The following is an 18,496-nucleotide window of genomic DNA, read 5'->3' on the forward strand; positions in this document are numbered from 1 at the left end:
GCTATGGGGAGGGTGTGAGTGGGGCTGTAGGGGTGAGAGTCGGGCTCCCCATCCTTCTGAAATCAAGTTCCAGAGGAGCCTTTTGAGACACCCCAAAACCACACATGCCAGGCCTCTTAGGGCCGAGTCAGAGGGTCAGGCAGGGGACTTACATGCTTCAACTTGGAGACTAAGTTGCCTGTTACTGGCTGTATAACCTGGTGACCCACATAAACTCCTCCTGTCCTCAGTTTGCACATCAGGGAAATGGGCATAATAACTGGGCCTCAGAGGATGGTTGTGGGGATTCTAGGGGTTGGTGCTTAGAAAATACCGGGCCCAGTGCCTGGGGCGTGGTAACCATGGGTGGCATTAACTGCTATTATTAGCAGTTAATATTTGAAACCAGTGCCTTAGTTTCAAATCTCACTGTGGAAACAGTGGTCTGTGTGCTTCAGCCTATGTGCAGAATTTTACCCTGCCACTTTCTCCTCGTTGTTGTATTTAATCTGAAGAAATGATAACAACCCCTGATTGAAGGTCTAAATCAGCAAGGCCGACCACACCAAGTGCTGCTGGAGATGCAGATCCCTGGGCACCCTCAGGCCCACCGTGGGGTTGGAGGACATAAACCAGTCCCTGGGAAACGGGCAGCACCCGTGGCCCCCAGGCTCCAGCACCCCCATTCCTGGGAGCTGACCCGAGGCCCCAGGGCCCTTGCCCCCACAGGCAGGTGCACAGATGTTCACAGCGGCAGCAGCGCTCAGGGAACATCCCTGGAGACAACCCACATATCCACCAGCAGGATAATGGATAAATGGCGTGCTGAAGCCATAGGATGGAATACTATTTGGCAAGGAAAAAACAAAATCCTATCTTATGTAACAAGGTGGAGGAAGGTCACAGACGTCGTATTGAGCAAAAGAAGTCAGATATAAAACCACACGCTGTATGACTGATGCCACTTATCTGAAGGCAAAATTCAACAGTGACAGAAACCAGAACCAGTGATTACCTCTGTGGGGAGGAGGGGCAGGGTGATCTGAGGGAACCTTCCTGGGTATCAGAAAAGTCCTGTATCTTAAGCCAGGTTCCACGGGCATCAGCCTGTGTCAAAATATATCATTGGACACTTTGTACGAGTGCACACTATGATCGTGTTTTACAATAAACACTTTCAAAAATCATTTTTAAAAATTGATGGATTCTAGGGACTTCCCTGGTGATCCAGTGGCTAAGACTGTGAGCTGCCTGTGCAGCGGGCATGGCTTCGGTCCTTGGTTGGGGAGCTAGGATACCATATGCCATGCAGTGTGGCCAAAACAAAATTTTTTTTTCCTTAAAAAAGGCATTGTAGGAATTGTAGGAAAGAAGTACAGACACCTGCTACCACACGGATGATCCCGGGACTCATCAAACTAAGTGAAAGACGCCAGACACAAAAGGCCACATACTTTATGATTCCATTCATATGAAACGTCCAGAAATCCACAGAGAATGAAAGAGGATTAGGCTTGCCAGGGGCTGAGGGCAGGGGGGTACTGTTGAATGAATACTAATGGGTACAAGGTTTCATTTGGGGCTGATGAAAACGTTCTGGAACTAGATGGAAGAGATGGTTGTACAGCTTTGGGAAGGTCTTAAATGCCACCAACCTGCTCACTTTAATGGTGACTTTTATGTGTATTTATTACAACTTTTTATAAAGTAACTGATGGTTAAAAAAACAAACAAACAGTGAGCTTCACTCCTGATCCTCACCATGCCCCTGAAAGTGGTGCCCTGTTTTCTCCATTCGGCAGGTGAGGCAGCGAGGGCCCAGAGAGGTGTGCGACTCATCCGGGGTCACACAGCCTCCTAGACCTTGGCTGTGAGCCATCAGCCACCAGTGCAGGCAGCGTTCCTGGAAAGCAATCTGCCCTGAGTTCCTCGTAGAGATCAGAGGAGCCACAAGAGCCCCAGGCCAGGGCAGAGGTCCCCACCCTGGACGCTGGTGACACTTCCCCTGGGGAGGGAGGGGAGCGGGGGGCGGGAGGGGATGTGCAGATCTCAGGCCTGAACAGCATGTCCTCTCGCCTGCGGTTCTTGGTAGGCTGGGAACAGCCTGTCCTGATGAGTTTCCTGTCACCTCTCGCTGCTTGCTGGCCCCACAGCTGCCACCCCCGCCTCGCCCTGGAGAGGTTGGTCTCTGGGGCTCCGAGCAGGGAGGGGGTCATCCTGAACTGACAGCAGTCACTGCCTACAGGCCACCTCCCCTCTCGGCTCTCCCTGGAAACAGTGTGTGTTTGTTTTTTCCAATTCAAGTTGTGCCTGATAATGTGATAAAAGATAAAGTACAGAGAAACAGAAGGGATGCCCCACACCTGGAAATACCGCCCTCCTCCCTTCTCTCCACACATTTATTGAGCACTTGCTGTATGCCAGGCTCTGCTCCAGTTGCTGGAGACACAGTAGTGAACAAAACCCAATCCCTGCTATCGCACCATGTACATTCTGGAGCGACTTTCTGTGTGTGTGTGTGTGTACTGTGTGTGTGTGTGTACTGTGTGTGTGGTTAACTACAGATGTCGATGGTGGAGAATACAAGCTGAGTTGTTTGTTGAGCACTTTCTCTGACCTGCTCCGTGTGCTTTACATATACCCACTCAGCTAATCTTCAGGACACTCCCACGAAGTAAGTGATGTCAGCAAGCCAAGGCCCAGAGAGGTGAAGTGACTTGCTGAAGGTCACACAGCCAGCCAGTGGCAGAGCTGGGACTGAACCCAGGAGCTTCACCACTACACTGAACTGCTGCTGGAGACAGCGACAGCTGACGGTGGAAATATTGACAAACTGGTTTCTCTTTGCAGCAAAGGCTGGTGGTTTAAAGGCTGTTTTCTCTTGATGGGTTCTATTGGTCCCCAGATTCTCCAAGCTCTCTCTAATAGGTACAAATAATGGGAAGATCTGTGTAAAGCCAGCTGTGGAGCCTTCTCCCCCCACCCCGAGGCAGTTCCTCCACCCTCAATTCCATTCTCACCTTGTGGGGGCATCTACCCAGACTCGCCAGCCAGGAGGGACCTGGGGAGTGGATGCCGCCCCCTCCCTGAGGCCCAGCCAGGTTTCTCTTTCTGGCAGCATCTGTAGTCCCCTGCTTCTGTCACCCACAACTATTCTTGGCCTCTGGCCCCTTTCACTTTCTGCTCAGCCTCTTCCTGCCTCCGTGGTTCCCCAACATCCCCGGTTCCCCCCCTGCCCGCCCCAGCCTTCTCTCCATACTCCCTCCCACCACCAGTGGCCTCGGCTTAGGTGAAAAGCCCTAGAAGAGACCAGAGTACAGTGAAGTCTAGGTATAGGTTTGGGTCCCCACTCTGTCCCTTCTTGTCTGGGTGACCTTGGCAGGCCTCTTCCCTCTGAACCTCATGTCTCCATCTGGAGAGGGGAATGATGCTTGTGTTCTGCCTACCTTGACCCTGGGGAGGGTACAGACTGTGACCAAAACCATGGGGAGAATGGGGGTTGTGTATCAGGACCATGGGGAGGATGCAGGCTGTGTACCAGGATCATGGGGAGGATACAGACTCTGTACCAAGACCTTGGGGAGGATGCAGGCTGTGTACCAGGACCGTGGGGAGGATGCAGGCTGTGTCCCAGGACCGTGGGGAGGATGCAGGCTGTGTCCCAGGACCGTGGGGAGGATGCAGGCTGTGTCCCAGGACCGTGGGGAGGATGCAGGCTGTGTCCCAGGACCGTGGGGAGGATGCAGGCTGTGTCCCAGGACCGTGGGGAGGATGCAGGCTGTGTCCCAGGACCATGGGGAGGATGCAGACTGTCCCAGGACCGTGGGGAGGATGCAGGCTGTGTCTCAGGACCGTGGGGAGGATGCAGACTGTCCCAGGACCGTGGGGAGGATGCAGGCTGTGTCCCAGGACTTAGGGAAGATTTGTCCCCCACCCCGACCATGGGCTGGGCACTGAGGAAAGGAAAGCAGCAAGACTGATTGCAAGTGGGCAGCCAGGACAGGCCTGGGTGGGGCTCAGCTTGCCTTGGACAAGTCACTTCTCCTTTCTGGACCTGAGTTTCATACCTGTGAATTGAGGCGGTTGGACTGAAGGATAAAGGGTCACAACCCAGAGTGATTAAAGTAGGGTTAGAGGCAGCCCTTGGGGACTGTGGGAGCCCCACAGGGGCTTTTGACTTGGGTGGGAAGTGGTTCTGGGAAGGGTCCCAGGAGATGGGGCAGCTGATAGTGGTGGTTTAGTCGCTAAGTTGTGTCCGACTCTTGTGGCCCCATGGACTGTAGCCCACCAGGCTCCTCCGTCCATGGGATTCTCCAGGCAAGAATACTGGAGTGGGTTGCCCTTTCCTTCTCCAGGGGATCTTCCCAATCCATGAATCGAACCCAGGTCTCCTGCATAGCAGGCAGGTTCTTTACCAACTGAGCTACAAGGGAAGCCCCAATAGCCGAGCTGGGTCTCAAAGGAGCATAGTGATCATAGATCCTGGGCGTGTCCAGGAGAAACCAGCATGTGCAAAGGTCCAGGAGCAAAGGGTGTGGGGCCTGGGAAAGGGTAGAGGGGTGGAGAGGCGGGCGCAATGAAGCTAGTCTGCAGGAACAGGTCACACAGCCTGTCAGACCCTGCTCAGGCAGTGGGGAACCATGGGGAGGCCCCAGGCTTCCACTGACAAGTCCATGTCCCACCCAGACAGGGACTTCCTGAGATGGGGACAGGCCTTACTGATCTTTGAGTTGCCTGTGTCAGACTGGACAGGAAGATATAGTCAATGAATAAATGATATTTCCTGCTCCTCTAAAAGGACTGGCTTTCTGTGAATAGTTAACCACTACAGGTGGTCAGTCCCCTGGATCCATTAGCTGTTGCTGCATGACCGACCTCCCCTGAATGAGTGGTTTAACACAAGCAGCATTTACTGCTGCTCACAGTTCGTGAGTTCATCTGGGCTGGGCTGATCTTGTTTGGTACACTCTAGCACCCACAGGCAGGCGTAGGTCGGCGGGGGCTGGCTGGTGTTGGGTGGCCTCGGCTAGGATGGTACTTCTCAGTTTTGTGTGGCCTCTTGTCCAGAAGGCCAGCTTAGGCTTGTTCTCAGGGCAGATGCAGAATCCCAAGAGAACGCATAGAGCCAGAAAGCATCTTGAGGTCCAGGCTAGGAAGCAGGCTGTCTCTTCATCACCATCCTCACTTCCCATTGGCTAAAGCAGCCCAAGTTCTAGGATGGAGACATAGATTGCTTTAGGAGAGGAACAGCAAAGTCATATTGTCAAGAGCATGGATACAGGGAGGAAGGGGAAATTGGGACTTTATTTTACAAGATCAATTTGACCCGCTCTCCAACACTTGGAGAAGGAAATGGCAACCCACTGCAGTATTCTTGCCTGGACAATCCCATGGACAGAGAAGCCTGGCAGGCTATAGTCCATGGAGGCGCAGAGTTGGACGCGACTGAGTAATTAACACACTCCAGCACTCATTCCCTATCAGTTAAGGAAATTCCAGTCTGGTCAGTGGTCGCCTCACCAGTGGGCACATAACCCAATTCTGGCCAACGAGATGGGAAGAAAGCTTTCTGAGGGTTTCTGGGGAAGATTTCCTTGCTCCTAAGGGGGAGACCTGGGGAGAAATGGTTTCCATTTTCCTGCTGGATGTGACCCCTGTATTTGCCTCTGCCATCCAAGGAGCCGCCTCGGGCGAAACCAACACCGAGATGTCAGAACAGAGAAGTGAAGGAACCTGGGTCCGTGGAGTCCTGGTGGGACTGCTCAATCTGCCAGGCCAGAAACCCGCTCTACCTCTGGACTTCCTGTTGAACCAGATGTTACATTTCCAGCTTCTTTAAGTCACTTTACATCAGGCTTCCTGTTACCTGGACCAGAGGCATCCTCAGTGACGCCCTGGGGCCTCTTTTCGTCTTGTGAACTTGTTCTGCCTGATGAGCCAGATCAGAGTTGGAGGCTCTAGGCTTTTCTCTTCAGTGATGCTGAAGGCCCCACACTTCTGACTCGCGTTTTGCACAGGGTCCACCACCTTCCCTTTCCACCTGGGCCTGTCAGCCCCAATGACTGAACCAGCAGGCATCAGCTGGATTCGGAAGACCTGGGTTCTGGTGAGCTAGACTTCCCCCTTTCTTTTTGCTCTGCAGTGGCCAGCGTCTTTGAGCCTTCGGTTGCTCTTTCAGAAAATGAAGAAATGAAACCTGCCTTTTGCATGGCTAATGCTTGATAACAGCATTTGAAAACATCTTAGAAGCTCTGTCAGGCAATGAAAATTTGCATCCCTATAGCTTTTTATAGCTTCCAATTTGCTTCCTGGTACTTAAGCAATAATAACAACAGTAATAATAGAAGCCAGCAATTATGGAGCCCCTACTATGTGCCGAGCACACTACTGAGTACTTTATATGCATGTATTATGGAATTCTCCTAGCAGCTCCTAAGCTCAGAACTGTCCCATGCTCGCGTCTCACTCTGAGTAAAAGCCAAAACCCTTTTAAGGATCCACAAGTCCCCTACCTGATCCAATCCCACACTCCCCACCTCTCCGATCTCATCTACTGTTCACCCCCCGATTCACACTGTACCAGCTACTTACCCCTTTCCTTGAACATTCTGCCTCAGGGCCTTTGCACCTGCTCTTCCTTCTGCCTAAAATGCTCTTTCCACATACAAATGGGTAGCTGACTCGCCTTTAGTTTTCTGCTTCTCAGAGCAGCTTCCATGACCATCCAAATAAAATAGCAACCTATCCCTGGCACCTCCTAGCCCCACTGTGTAAAACACCTGCTGTGTTTTACTCCATAGCACTTAGCTACATCTGACATAATCCTGGCTCTCCACCTGTGAGACTGTAAAGTCCCAGAGGGCAAGGAACTCAGTCTGTTTATGTCACTGCTGAGAAGCCAGAGCCAAGAAGAATGCCTGGAACAGAGTAGGTGCTCAATACATATTTGCTAAGTGAGTGAACAGATATATGCCCCTACGAGGTAAATGCCAGGGTTACTCCCATTTGCCAGCTGAGGTGCGTGAGCTCAGAGAAGGAAATGTGCTCCCGTCATGCAACAGAAGGGGCTATGACAGGACTCTTAACTCAAAACTGGCAGAACCCAGGCCTTGAACTTCAGGGCCAGGACTCGACACCTGCCTCAGGTCCCTCTTGTCTTCTCTCCTGTCTCTGCCCCTGAATCTGTCAGATGGAGCCTTATCCAGGGCTGGGCTCCGTCAGTGCACTTCCTGTAGGCACCTCTGCAAAATTTTGTGTGTCTTCTCATGGTGGCGTGTGATCAGGCAGAGCCAAGGAGGCTTGGAGCAGAACCAGGGGCCACCCAGGGGGACGAAGGGCTTTCTGAGCAACAAGCAGATGACAGGAGGGAGCCTTGAGGCGCTAGATCAACCCCAGAGAGGTCAGTGTCCTTCACAGCTCAGGGGTCAGAGTGGGGACTGTTCCATGATCAATTCAGGCCCCAAATCTTCCCTGAACTCTGGCCTGGACCCCTCCTGCTTGGACCTAAGAGCCCAGGAATGATCTGGACTTGGATAGTAGAGTAGGAGACGTAGACAAAATAAGATTCCTCAGACCCAACAGATGTGTGCTGGGTCCTTCAAGGGGTATTATTTGTATTTCTTCTCAGCTCTATTCTAATCCTTCCAGTGGAGTACTATCTCCCCACTTCACAGAGAAAGTGAGGCTTAAAGTGGTTGAGGAAGTTTCCCTGGGTCACTTAGCTAGGAAGGAATAAATCTGGATTGATGACAATGATAAAAATAATGTGACTTTGGGGTATCTTTGATGACAATGATAATAATAATAACAATGTGACTTCTGCTTTACTGACTATGCCAAAGCCTTTGACTGTGTGGATCACAATAAACTGGAAAATTCTGAAAGAGATGGGAATACCAGACCACCTGAGCTGCCTCTTGAGAAACCTATATGCAGGTCAGCAAGCAACAGTTAGAACTAGACATGGAACAACAGACTGGTTCCAAATAGGAAAAGGAGTACGTCAAGGCTGTATATTGTCACCCTGCTTATTTAACTTCTATGCAGAGTACATCATGAGAAACGCTGGGCTGGAGGAAGCACAAGATAGAATCGAGATTGCCAGGAGAAATATCAATAACCTCAGATATGCAGATGACACCACCCTTATGGCAGAAAGTGAAGAACTAAAGAGCCTGTTGATGAAAGTGAAAGAGGAGAGTGAAAAAGTTGGCTTAAAGCAGCTCAACATTCAGAAAACGAAGATCATGGCATCTGGTCCCATCACTTCATCGCAAATAGATGGGGAAACAGTGGAAACAGTGGCTGACTTTACTTTTGGGGGGGCTCCAAAATCACTGCAGATGGTGATTGCAGCCATGAAGTTAAAAGTCACTTACTCCTTGGAAGGAAAGTTATGACCAAGCTAGACAGCATATTAAAAAGCAGAGACATTACTTTGCCAACAAAGGTCCTTCTGCTGCTGCTGCTGCTAAGTCGCTTCAGTCGTGTCCGACTCTGTGTGACCCCATAGACGGCAGTCCACTAGGCTCCTCTGTCTCTGGGATTCTGCAGGCAAGATGGTTTTTCAAGTGGTCATGTATGGATGTGAGAGTTGGACTGTGAAGAAAGCTGAGCACCAAAGAATTGATGCTTTTGAACTGTGATGTTGGAGGAGACTCTTGAGAGTCCCTTGGACTGCAAGGAGATCCAACCAATCCATCCTAAAGGAGATCAGTCCTGGGTGTTCATTGGAAGGACTGATGCTGAAGCTGAAACTCCAATACTTTGGCCACCTGATGTGAAGAGCTGACTCAATGAAAAAGACCCTGATGCTGGAAAAGATTGAGGGCAGGAGGAGAAGGGGACAACAGAGGATAAGATGGTTGGTTGGCATCACTGACTCAATGGACATGGGTTTGGGTGGACTCTGGGAGTTGGTGATGGACAGGGAAGCCTGGCGTGCTGTGGTTCATGGGGTCGCAAAGAGTCGGATACGACCGAGCGACTGAACTGAACTGAACTGACTCTGGGGGCTTCCCTTCAGCGGAGAAGGCAGTAGCACCCCACTCCAGTGCTCTTGCCAGGAAAATCCTATGGACGGAGGAGCCTGGTGGGCTGCAGTCCATGTGGTCGCTGAGGGTCAGACACGACTGAGAGACTTCACTTTCACTTTTCTCTTTCATGCATTGGAGAAGGAAATGGCAACCCACTCCTGTGTTCTTGCCTGGAGAATCCCAGGGATGGTGGAGCCTGGTGGGCTGCCGTCTGTGGAGTCGCACAGAGTCGGACACGACTGAAGCGACTCAGCAGCAGCAGTAGCAGCTTGTGGTCCAGTGGTTAAGAATCCGCCTGCCAAGACAGGGGACATCGGTTCAGCTCCTGCTTCAGGTAGATTCCACGTGCCACGGAGCAACTAAGCCCGTGTGTCACAGCTAGAGAGTGGACTGTGCTCACTGCAGCTAGAGAAAGCCCACATAGCAATGAAGACCCAGAGCGCAGCCAAAAATTAATTACCTTTAAAATAGTAATAATAATGTGACTTCCAAGACCAGGTCATAAAAGGCATGTAGCTGCCGTGTTATCCCCTTTTGGCTCACTTGCTTTTGGGGAGGCCAGCCGCCATGTTGTGAGGGCACTCGAGCAGCCCCACGGCACGGCCCTTAAGGTGCGGAGCTGAGGCCGCCTGCTTTGTGAATGAGCCCCCAGAGCAGGGCCTCCAAACCCCGGCTGACTCCTTGACTACAGCCTCCTGAGAGACCCTGAGACAGAGCCACCCAGCTGCGTCACTCCCTGATTCCTGACCCACAGCAACAGTGTGAGATAAACATCTGCTCTTTTAAGCAGATCTATGAGTTTTCTGTTTTCTGCTGTGTAGCAAGTTATCACAAACCTAGTGGCTTAACAAATTTATTATCTCACAGTTTTCCTAGGTCAGAAGTTTGGTGCAAGTTTTCTGCTCAAGGGTCACACTGGGCCAAAATCGGGGTCAGCCGGGGTCCTAGTTCCCATCTGGAGACTCTAGGGGAAAAAAATCTGCTTCCAGGCTCCTTCTTGATTTTGGCAAAATTCAGTTCCTATGGTTGCAGGTCTGAGGTCCCCGTTTCCTCGCCAAGTATCAGCCGAGGGCTGCTCTCAACTCTAGAGGTGACCCACATTTCATCCACACATGGCCCCTCCTCCTCCACTCCAGTGACAGCACATCACATCTTTCCTGTGCTTCAAATCTCTGACTTCCTCTTCTGGCACCAGCCAGAGGAAACACTCCACTTTTGAAGGGTTCAGGGGATTAAGTTAGATACACTGGATAACCTCCCTTTTGTAAAACCAACCTTATATCGTAACCTAATCACAGGAGCAGAATCCATTATAAACATGTCCTGGGGATGAGATGGGGTGGTGGGAAAGAACAGGGGCTCTCTTAGAATTCTTCCCTCCATAGCACCAAGATTTGTACGCAGAAATAGAAAACTAACGCAGCCGTTGAGTGGCTTTTCCCATATGGAAGCTCACGTCCTTCAGATTTAGAACATTTTTTCCCCTCCATTTGCTCTGTTCTCTAACACCGATGAGTCGGATGTTGCATCTTGAGGGACGATCCTCTTGTTTCTTGATCTTTTTATGTCGGATTTTCGAACTGTGTCTTTCTGGGAGGTTCTCCAGTCGCTTGCAAGGCTGATGGTGAAGGTTTTTCTTTCTGCCCTCACCTCTCTAGTTCTTTCTCGGTCACTGAATGTCCCCGTATGCAGCGTCTCATTCTCGTTTTAGAGATACGACGTCTCTCATTTCTCTTGGGGTTTTTGTTGTCTTGTGTTTCCCTGCTCCCTGAGTTGGCCCTGTTTCCCAGGAGCTCTTTTCCTCTGCTGATGTTGACCTCTGATTTTCCTTGTACAAGCCTGCCTCCAGTGTCCAGTGATCCTCATCTGTGAGTTCACACTGAAGATCAGGAAGCTGAAAACAGACCATCAGAAGCTTGCTGACTGTGGACAGGGCGTGTGGACAGGCGAGTCTCATCCAGGCAGCTGGGCAGGCTCTGGCAGTCACGGTGGAATCCCAGAGTCAGCATCTGAAGCGTCCTCTCCTAGGTGGGTCATTTCTCCACAGAGGACCCCCAGCCTCCAGCCTGGGGCGTGGACCAGGGACCACACTGGGCGGCGGGACCCGTGGCCTTTCTCTTTACCCTTTGTGTCGGGCCTGACCACACCCTCAATTCAGCCTTCTGTCCTATTTAGATGGTATGTTTATTAGTCTTGTGGAGTGAGAAGCTAAGAGAGCTGTTGTTTAGTCGCTCAGCTGTGTCCGACTCTTGCGACCCTGTGGACTGTAGTCCGCCAGGCTCCTCTGTCCATGGGACTTCCCAGGCAAGAACACTGGAGTGGGTTGCCATTTCCTCAGCTAGGGCATCTTCCCCACCCAGGGATCGAACCCCTGTCTCCTGCATTGGCAGGTGGATTCTTTACCACTGCGCCAGGAAGCCTCATGTTGTGGGGTGAGAAGCTAAGAGAGATTGGAGGACTAAGAGTCTCCCAAATTATCCCTTTTTCCAAAATACTTATTTTCATTTATTTATTTGACTGAGCCGGGTCTTCATTGCAGCACGTGAGATCTGCTTCCCTGACCAGGGATGGAACCCAGGTCCCCTGCATCGGGAGCACAGTCTTAGCCACTGAACCACCAGAAAAATCCCCAGAATTGTCCCTTTGCAGATCCACGATGCCAGGTGATGGGGTATAAAAATGAACCAGACAGGTTCTACTGTTGGGGCTGAAGACCTACTGATTTCTGTGCACCTACTGTGTGCTGGGCACTGAATCTGGATCTGGGTTTTGTCCTTCAGGGTCCGTTTGGCCACGTCTGGAGACATTTTTGGTGTCACAGCTAGGGGGTGGATGTGGGTACTACTGGTGTCTAGTGGGCAGAGGCTGGGCACGCTCCTCACACTCCCCAGGGCACAGGGCTGTCCCCACAGCAGAGAATTCAGCAGTGCTGAGGTGGAGAGTCCTGCCCTAGAATGATGGGACATGATCCCTGGCTTCATGGGAGGGGAGCAAAAGTTTTCTGTCTTCTCAGCACCTGCTGTGTGTTTTCATAGCAACCCCTCCACCCCGGGGTCCTCCACTCTCAGCCTGGGTGAGGGATGTCGGGGTGGGTACCACGCATGCCCTCTTTCCTGCCTGGTTCCCCATCCCCGCTTCAGCCTCGAGGGGGGAGCATAGGGTGGCAGCAGCTATCAGGGTGCAAGCTGGCCCAGACCCGTGGCCCTGCTTGACGTTGGTCCCCACCAAGCCATGTGACAAGACCAGGCCACAAGAAAGAGGTTTCAACAAGCGTTATCGCTTCCTGGAACTCCGACTCGGCGACTTCCCCGAAGACCGGCTGTGCCTGGCGGGCGGGCTGTGCGCGCCGGGGACCGAACTGTGCACCGCGGGGACCAGGCTGTTCCCTTCCTCCTCCGCTGTCCCCGCAAGCTGCCACCCTCTCTCTCAGTCTGACTACCTGGAAAGACTCCACCCCTCTGGGCCCAGCACCCCGATGGCTTGCCTGTCGTTTCAGCACCCGCCCCAAGGAGTGGCGGGGCAGGGCTGACCCAGGGGGTCCTTCCAGCGACCTCTAGAATGCTTGGACCGAGCTGAACCAGGCTGAGACCCCAGATGTCTGGAAACCCACCTGTTCTCCTCTCTGCCCCTGATGGGGCAACTGGCAACCAGGTTGGGCACAGATTTGCTTCAGTGTTTCTGTCCGCAAAATGGACACAAATCTCCCATTCCATTTCATCTGCCCATCAGACAGATGGTAGGCAGACACACAATTCCTGTTTCTGTCTTGCTGGTTTTAGCCTTGGAAACCCAGAGAGGGAAGAGAAAAGTCCCATATTGGCAGGGGCAGAGAGGGGACAGAAACTGAAGGCTTCTTGGATGTCATTATCTCTGGGTGACTGTGATGACTCTGGAATAAGTCACTTCCTCGAGTCCCCACTTCACAGAAATCTAGACCGTAAATATAGACCTGGCCGCAATGGGGTGGGGTGGTGGGGGCCTGGGTAGCCAGAATGAGAGGGTGGGTGAAGAGGAGGAAGCGAGGAGAAAACCATCCTCTGAGCAGGCAGGCGCCCCAGGGTCCTGCCAGTGGGGTTTACTTATTCTGTTGAAATGAAAATGCTCTGACATTGAACCGTATTGCCAATACTCTTTGTGTTTTTGACCTACAAAATCTTCAATTTCACGTGATTCAGCCTAAGATGATCCACCCGCCAGACTGTTTCGAGAATTAAAGATAGCATGATGTGCTTAGCTGCATGCCTGTATGTAATTCGTGCTAAGTCAAGAAAGGGACGGGGGAGCCTGGTGGGCTGCCGTTTATGGGGTCGCACAGAGTTGGACATAACTGAAGCGGCTTAGCAGCAGCAAGAATAGCCCTTATGTCGTATGGTAACACATATATCTCTTATCTAATAATATATCATCAATGATGTTAGTATTCCCTGGTGGCTCAGACAGTAAAGCGTCTGCCCGCAATGCAGGAGACCCGGGTTTGATCCCTGGGTTGGGACAATCCCCTAGAGAAGGAAATGGCAACCCACTCCAGTACTCTTGCCTAGAAAATTCCATGGATGGAGGAGCCTGATTGGGCCACAGTCCATAGGGTCACAAAGAGTCGGACACAACTGAGCAACTTCATGACTTCAAGGAGAGTAGTGACACTAAACGTTATCCATTCTCTCCTCCATCCTCCCCTTGTCAAATCCACATTGATTGATCACGCAGCATGTGCCCAGGATGGGTGTAAGCATTCTTCATTGTCGCCAACACTCAGTGTCACCCCTGATTCCTGAGCATGCACCCTTTGCAGGCAAGTGGTGGAAGCTCCGCATTTGTGTCCACAGGTGCCTAAGCCAGCACATCACTACATGTCACTTGTCAGTCTGAGCACCCCTGCTGGGACCTCCCAGTAATAGGACCTCCTTTTACTAACTTGTGCAAGCAGCAGCTGGCTCATGGGTCGTCTTGAGTTTACGTTCAACCATGTTCAACCTGAACTGGGAATATTGCTGTTCCTAACCACAGTATAGGACTTTATATCAATGCCTTTAATGTCACCTTGGCGTCCACTCTGTGTCTTAATCCAGGGCTTATCTGAGATCCGAGTATTCTCATGAAGGAATCTGGGAAGATGGGGGAAAAGGATGGAGCCAAGGCCAGAGCTCTGTGGCACAGTTCTCAAGACCTGTTGGCCAGTTGGTTTGTGTGTGCGTGTGTGTGTGTGTGTGTGTGTGTGGTCAACAATTTACCAAGTCAGAGACCCAATCAGGATGTTGATGCTTCTGTCTGGATTCAGACCTCACTGAGGTCCAGTTTTGGTTTTGCCACATGTTAACTCTGTGGCCCTTGGCAAGTCATTTCACTTCTCTAGGCCTCAGTTTCCTCATCTGAAAAATGGATACTAATAGTCCTACCTTACAGAGGGGTAAGAAGGACTAACTGAAACTGTGTTGGGGGCAGGGGGTGGGGGCGCCCCAGTGGTGTCTGGCATACGGTGGGTGCTCAGTGCGAGCCTGAGTCTGAGAATTAGCCAGTGGCACAAGTTGTTTCTGCACCAGATACCTCCTGGGAAGGTCAGTAGCAGCATGACCAAGGCAGAGGTGAGGCAAGACTGTCCCTCAGGGACACACCAGATGGCTCCTCGGAGGGCCAGCCTCCCTCCCCTCAGGACAGAGTGCCCATAGTCTCTGCTAGTGTAGCCCTGCTGACCAGCAGCCCCTCCTTTCCAGCCTGCCCAGGGGTTTGGGCCTCCCCGGAAAAAGAGCGACTTCCCGTCTCTGCACAGCAGCTTTCCCGTCTATAAAGAAGGAGCAAAACCTCAGTGGACCCTTGAGAGCATCCAGTGAGTTGTGCCTCACAAGGACAACATGGGTCGCCTTGCTGGCTCCAGCTGGACCTCAGCTTCCTTACTGGTAAAACAGGTACCATCGTTACGATCTTGTCAGCCAGTGACTTGGAAGGCTGTTCATGAAATGCTCGGTGGAAAAAGCAGGTTATGATATGGGTTATGAAGAATGGTATCTTCCTTGTTTTACGTCCCTGGATATGTTCCAATGTCTCCTACTTTATAGTCTATGGGAACTTGAATAGAATTCGTATCCTACTGTTGTGTGAAAATTGTATAAATCTTAATTACATTGAATTGGTTCACAGTGCTTTTCAGGCCTACTTTATCCTATTTTTCTGTATATTCATTCTTTTAACTTTTGAGAGTTAGATATTGAAATTCCAATTTAAAACCTTAATTTCAGTTCAGTTCAGTTCATTTCAGTTCAGTCGCTCAGTCATGTCCAACTCTTTGCAACCCCATGAATCGCAGCACGTCAGGCCTCCCTGTCCATCACCATCTCCCGGAGTTCACTCAGACTCACGTCCATCTAGTCCATGATGCCATCCAGCCATCTCATCCTGGGTCGTCCCCTTCTCCTCCTGCCCCCAATCCCTCCCAGCATCAGAGGCTTTTCCAATGAGTCAACCTTCCCATGAGGTGGCCAAAGTACTGGAGTTTCAGCTTTAGCATCAGTCCTTCCAAAGAAATCCCAGGGCTGATCTCCTTCAGAATGGACTGGCTGGATCTCCTTGCAGTCCAAGGGACTCTCAAGAGTCTTCTCCAACACCGCAGTTCAAAAGCATCAATTCTTTGGCACTCAGCCTTCTTCACAGTCCAACTCTCACATCCATACATGACCACAGGAAAAACCATAGCCTTGACTAGACGGACCTTAGTCGGCAAAGTAATGTCTCTGCTTTTGATTATACTATCTAGGTTGGTCTTATCTACTTTAAAAAATAATGGTAATATATGTAGCTTTGTTCTGTATTTTCCAGCTTTCCTGTACATGTATTATCATACTTTCATAATTTAAAAAGAAAAAACAAATGGTGTCTTTTTTAAGAAAAAATGTGTGTATCTGGAAATCAGGAAAATATATTAAATGTATTTTATGCTATCATTATTGGTAGATTCTTTTACGAATTTAACAACAAATGTGAAGATTAAACAATAATGTGGACTGACCCAGGATGTGACTGTGGGGGCGGGAAGGCAGTGGGGATATGGAAACTCTGTGCTTCCCGCTCAATTTTGATATGAACTAAAACTGCTCTAAAAATAAAGTCTGTTTTAAAAAAGAAAAAAGGGAAGGAAAATTTTTTAATGTGGAATTTTTTTTTTCCCCAGCACAAAGAAGTTACGAACCACCATGAATCAGGAGGTGTGAAAGTGTCTGCACTCCAGCTTTCCTTGAGGGCAGATGTCAGCCAGAGAGGGGAGTACCCTGGGCCCCAGATCCCGGCAAAACGAGTCTTGCTTCTTTCAGTCGGAGAGCTGTTCGGCCTCTTCTTAGAATGAGTGAGTGGTTCCATTTCACTCACTCACCCTTTGTTCCAGGCAAACCTGACCCCTGACCCTTGCTTCTCTTCAAACCCTGATTACCCAAGACTCTCTGGGGTTGCCAGTGACAGAAGCATAACTCAGACGAGCATAAGCAGAAAAGGAAGCTTGTGGCGTGTGTCACAGGTAAACCCAGGGGTGGGTTTCAGGTATGGCTGGATGTAGGGGCTCCCACGATGCATCAGGGCTCTCTGTCTTCTCTTCTCTTCTTTTTACTCAGCGGGCATAATGGCTGCCAGTGGGCCTGCGTTTAGAGGAAAGAGTTCCTGCAGAAAAAGTCTCAGGAGGGTCTCTGACTGGTCCAGCTTAGGTCATGTGCCTATCCTGAACTGGGGCATGGGGAACTCAGGCCAGGTCTTGCCCACATCCACCTGTGGTCACAGGGCGCTGTGGCAACGCCCCCTCAGGACCTTACAGAGGCGGGTGGGGAAGTTCCCTGAGAGCAGTACACCGTGTGGACCCCCCTTTCAGCAGCTGCGTCTCTGTACCTGCTGGCCCCTCTCCCTCTTTGGACTGTGAGCAAAGAGCCTGTCAGGTCACAACTGTTCTGTGAGGGCCCAGGCGCTTTGGGCTCCCACAAACCTGGCTGTGAATCCTTGCTGTGCTCCAACAGGCTGTGTGATGTAGGCAAATCACTTGAGCTCTCTGAGCCTCACTTTTTTCTCCTCACCTTATCTGTCCACAGAGAGGTGCTTGTGTGAGGGAGCCCAGGGCCTGGAGCAGAGGGCAAGCTCCGGTGAGACAGCCAAGGACAGGATCTGGATGCTGACTGGAGCTCGCCTAGGGGAGAGGCTAGGCCGCCTTTGGATCTCCCCTCTAGCTGTGACGTCTTGGGCAAATACATCCACCACACTTCTCTGAGCCTTAGTTTCTCTGCCCACAAGAAAACAGAGAAACTTGCCTCTACAGAGACAGTTATACAGATTCACTGGAAGGACTGAAGCTCCAATACTTTGGTCACCGGATGTGAAGAGCTGACTCATTGGAAAAGACCCTGATGCTGGGAAGGATTGAGGGCAGAGGATAAAGGGGTAACAGAGGATGAGATGGTTGGATAGCATCACCAACTCAAAGGACATGAGTTTAAGCAAGCTCCAGGAGATGGTGGAAGACAGGGGAACCTGGTGTGCTGCAGTCCATGGGTCACTCAGTCAGACATGACTGAGCCACTGAACAACGACACACAGATTATGGGAGATTACAGAGGCCACTTTGCACATGCCGTTCCCTCTGAGATGCCCTTCCCCACCTTGACTGCCCAGGTGGGTTCCTTCTCAACTTATGCTTTAGGACGCTGACGGTGACATCCCCAGGGTGCCTCCCTTGACGCCACATCCTCCACCGTCCTCTTATTCTTAAACTAATTAGCTCTTTTCCTGGCTCCCCCCACCCTCCACCAACACTCCAGCCACCTGGATCAGGGGATACCAAAACCCCATCGATGCCCTTTCTCTCCTAACTCTCTGAACAGCTCAGATTGGTCTCCTCCCTTGCACCTGGGCCTACTGGAAGCATGAATAAACATTTGTGGAATGAATGCTTGACTCCCAAATTTTCTTTCTGGAGGGGTCCCCCCAACTCTGACATGGGCCTGTGGTGCCATCTCTGCTGGGAGCATGGCGCCCACCAGGGGAGGAGGACCTTGGGTGAGGGAGGAAGTCCAGGTTGCCGCTGGTAGCCCAGGCAGCTGATTTCTAAGAAACCAGCTGAGGGACAGGAAGGCTGGGGCAAAGCTCAGGATGGCTTTTACTTTCAGTTTTCTGCATCTGGAGCAGTGTAGGTACCCAAGGTTCTTGGCTGGGAGGGGACGGTGTTATAGGCACAGCGTTGTCAAATGTCAAGGACACAGCCAGCACTTCAGGACCCAGACCAGGCCCGGAGCCCAGAGAGGTCTTGCCCGGCCCCATCCACAGCCATCAGGGTAGGAGCCGGGGCTGCTGGGGGTAACAGCCACCTGGCCTGGCCCGGCCCGGCCATCAGGGCTTCCTCTTTATTCACTTGACCTTTATTTTGGACATGGTTCGGGTTATTTGTTCCTTCACCCATTCATTCATTCACGCACTCATTCATTCAGTCACCCACCCATCCACTCACCCATCCACTCGTC

The 18,496-nt window shown here is 51.3% G+C and overlaps 1 long non-coding RNA gene across 1 annotated transcript; it reads left to right on the forward strand.

The window, feature by feature from the left end:
• The first annotated feature begins 5,996 nt into the window (after nucleotides 1-5,996).
• LOC138429660 (uncharacterized) lies at nucleotides 5,997-17,926 on the forward strand. Its single transcript, XR_011252873.1, has 5 exons — nucleotides 5,997-6,085; nucleotides 10,853-11,042; nucleotides 14,726-14,917; nucleotides 16,177-16,515; nucleotides 17,075-17,926. It is a non-coding gene; the product is annotated as an uncharacterized lncRNA (long non-coding RNA).
• Nucleotides 17,927-18,496: the final 570 nt, after the last annotated feature.

The sequence above is a fragment of the Ovis canadensis genome, chromosome 24 (genome assembly GCF_042477335.2).
Source record: "Ovis canadensis isolate MfBH-ARS-UI-01 breed Bighorn chromosome 24, ARS-UI_OviCan_v2, whole genome shotgun sequence".
NCBI classification, from domain to species: domain Eukaryota; kingdom Metazoa; phylum Chordata; class Mammalia; order Artiodactyla; family Bovidae; genus Ovis; species Ovis canadensis.